The 2,500-nt window shown below is 41.7% G+C and overlaps 3 non-coding genes across 3 annotated transcripts in view; all 3 read right to left on the bottom strand.

The window, feature by feature from the left end:
- The window catches only part of LOC149092952 (large subunit ribosomal RNA), a 4,168-nt gene extending 4,016 nt beyond the window's left edge, over positions 1-152 (bottom strand). Inside the window, exon 1 of the ribosomal RNA XR_016200463.1 lies at positions 1-152. This exon is cut by the window's left edge and continues 4,016 nt beyond it. This is a non-coding gene — a ribosomal RNA (large subunit ribosomal RNA).
- A 476-nt stretch (positions 153-628) lies between these two features.
- LOC149092951 (5.8S ribosomal RNA) lies at positions 629-783 on the bottom strand. The gene has a single exon (XR_016200410.1). It is a non-coding gene; the product is annotated as a 5.8S ribosomal RNA (ribosomal RNA).
- A 487-nt stretch (positions 784-1,270) lies between these two features.
- The window catches only part of LOC149092950 (small subunit ribosomal RNA), a 2,170-nt gene continuing 940 nt past the window's right edge, over positions 1,271-2,500 (bottom strand). The window contains exon 1 of the ribosomal RNA XR_016200356.1: positions 1,271-2,500. This exon is cut by the window's right edge and continues 940 nt beyond it. This is a non-coding gene — a ribosomal RNA (small subunit ribosomal RNA).

The raw sequence follows: 2,500 nt of genomic DNA, 5'->3' as shown, positions 1-2,500 counted from the left end.
CGCAGCACCGCTTTCCACCTTTCAATGGAAAACCTTTGCGCCGGACTCATCCCTTTTCACTCGCCGTTACTCAGGGAATCTCATTTGATTTCTTTTCCTCCGCTGAATTATATGCTTAAATTCGGCGGGTAACCTCACCTGATCTGAGATCAAAAATATTGATTAAGTTGATTAATGTTTATTTGTGTTGTTTGCAAGCAAGCAACGTAAATCTACTTTAATGTTTGCACAAATTTTGCCTTTGCATTACTTCTTAGGTCTGCTTTAACAGAATGAAATAGCTACTATTTGTACGATTTATACAAGTGCAAGAAGATTCATCAGTTAACAGGTTAGTTGATCACCATAGTTATCTGCAATACGACTTTAGCGTCGTCAGATAGGCGACTAACCTTAGAATCTCATGCTAGTATCTATTCATATATACTGCTTGCAGAGATGAAATATGCATTGTACACAAAATTTATCATGTGAAACAAGTAGATTTGAGATTCTCCTTACTAAATTGCAACGAATTGCAATTAAGAAAAGGAATAAAACATCAAGATTCATGCATATAAATATACAATCCTCTCAAAAATATGCATATATGGTAGTATGCAAGTGTTTTGTTGATTATTTTACATCTCAACTCTCAGACAGATGTGACCTCGGAAAAGACCCGAAAGCCGCAATGTGCGTTGGAAGCTCAAGTGCTCGGCGTGTCCTGCAATTCGCACCGATTATCGTAGCTAGCTACGTTCTTCATCGATTGGTAATTCGAGTGATCCACCGCTTGAAGATGTATCTTTGCCACCGTGGGACTTTTAATAAGTATCCTAAATCTGCATTGAGAGGGTTTGAAAACAATTGTATGCAGTTTATAAAAACCATAGTTGTCTTTACTTAGTTAGGCGAAGAAGTGTAAAACTTCCTTCTTTAAACCTTGCCGTCAGCATAAGCTGAAGACTTGATCAGGTACCAAGTATGTAGCAAGACAGGCTTTTCATTATAAACTACAATTGTTTTGCAAAAGAAATTATGGCTATCGTTAGATAACCCTCACTCTTTGTTGCATTGGATAATGAAAGATGGATGTATGAATGAACGAATGTAATGCAAATTAGAATCATGTTGCAATGGCTAAATGTTTGCAATAAACATTCACAATTGCGACTCTAATGCAAATACAATTCAATTGCATTCACCATATTAGCATCTACAATATCACTATGCAGAGTGTTTGATTGTTTGAAGGTTGTATTTCTCTTATAATAAGAGGGTAATACGTTAATGATCCTTCCGCAGGTTCACCTACGGAAACCTTGTTACGACTTTTACTTCCTCTAAATGATCAAGTTTGAACATCTTTCCAGCACAATCCGACCACTAGTTTCCCAATGGTCTGGATTGACCAGTCCGAAGTCCTCACTAAATCATTCAATCGGTAGTAGCGACGGGCGGTGTGTACAAAGGGCAGGGACGTAATCAACGCAAGCTAATGACTCACGCTTACTGGGAATTCCTCGTTCATGGGCAATAATTACAATGCCCAATCCCCATCACGAAATGGGTTCAAGCGGTTACCCACTCCTTTCGGAGCAGGAAACAGTATGCACGATGACCACTTCAGTGTAGCACGCGTGCGGCCCCGGACATCTAAGGGCATCACAGACCTGTTATTGCTCTGTTTCGTGCGGCTGCGAGCGCCGCTTGTCCCTCTAAGAAGTCCTTACAGTGCTACAGCATCCTTACCCTAGCCAATTCTGTAGGCTAATAGCAGCAGAGCCCTCAACAGCCGAAACCATCAAGAGATACTACCACCCACAGGTTGACTAAGGGGGAGTACTGCAGTGTAAACTGCAAGTCTATTTAGTAGGCTAGAGTCTCGTTCGTTATCGGAATTAACCAGACAAATCACTCCACCAACTAAGAACGGCCATGCACCACCACCCACTGAATCAAGAAAGAGCTCTCAATCTGTCAATCCTCTCAGTGTCCGGGCCGGGTGAGTTTTCCCGTGTTGAGTCAAATTAAGCCGCAAGCTCCACTCCTGGTGGTGCCCTTCCGTCAATTCCTTTAAGTTTCAGCTTTGCAACCATACTTCCCCCGGAACCCAAAAACTTTGGTTTCCCGGAAGCTTCCATTCGAGTCATGAAATTAGTTACTCAGAATGATCGCTGGTTGGCATCGTTTATGGTTAGAACTAGGGCGGTATCTGATCGCCTTCGAACCTCTAACTTTCGTTCTTGATTAATGAAAACATTCTTGGCAAATGCTTTCGCTGTAGTTTGTCTTGCGACGGTCCAAGAATTTCACCTCTAGCGCCGCAATACAAATGCCCCCGTCTGTCCCTCTTAATCATTACCTTGGATTCTTAAGACCAACAAAATAGAACCAAGGTCCTATTCCATTATTCCATGCAAGATCATTCAAGTTAAGGTAGTGGTACGCATCATATAGATGGTTGACCATACCGTTTTTAGGCACCTCTTTCGAGGTTTTGGACGCCTGCTTTGAG

This window comes from Tetranychus urticae, unplaced genomic scaffold (assembly GCF_039701765.1).
Source record: "Tetranychus urticae isolate SD_2017Ah unplaced genomic scaffold, NJAU_TeUrti_SD_1.0 Scaffold_4, whole genome shotgun sequence".
In the NCBI taxonomy this organism is placed as follows: domain Eukaryota; kingdom Metazoa; phylum Arthropoda; class Arachnida; order Trombidiformes; family Tetranychidae; genus Tetranychus; species Tetranychus urticae.
This window is presented reverse-complemented; position numbering and strand designations above follow the sequence as displayed.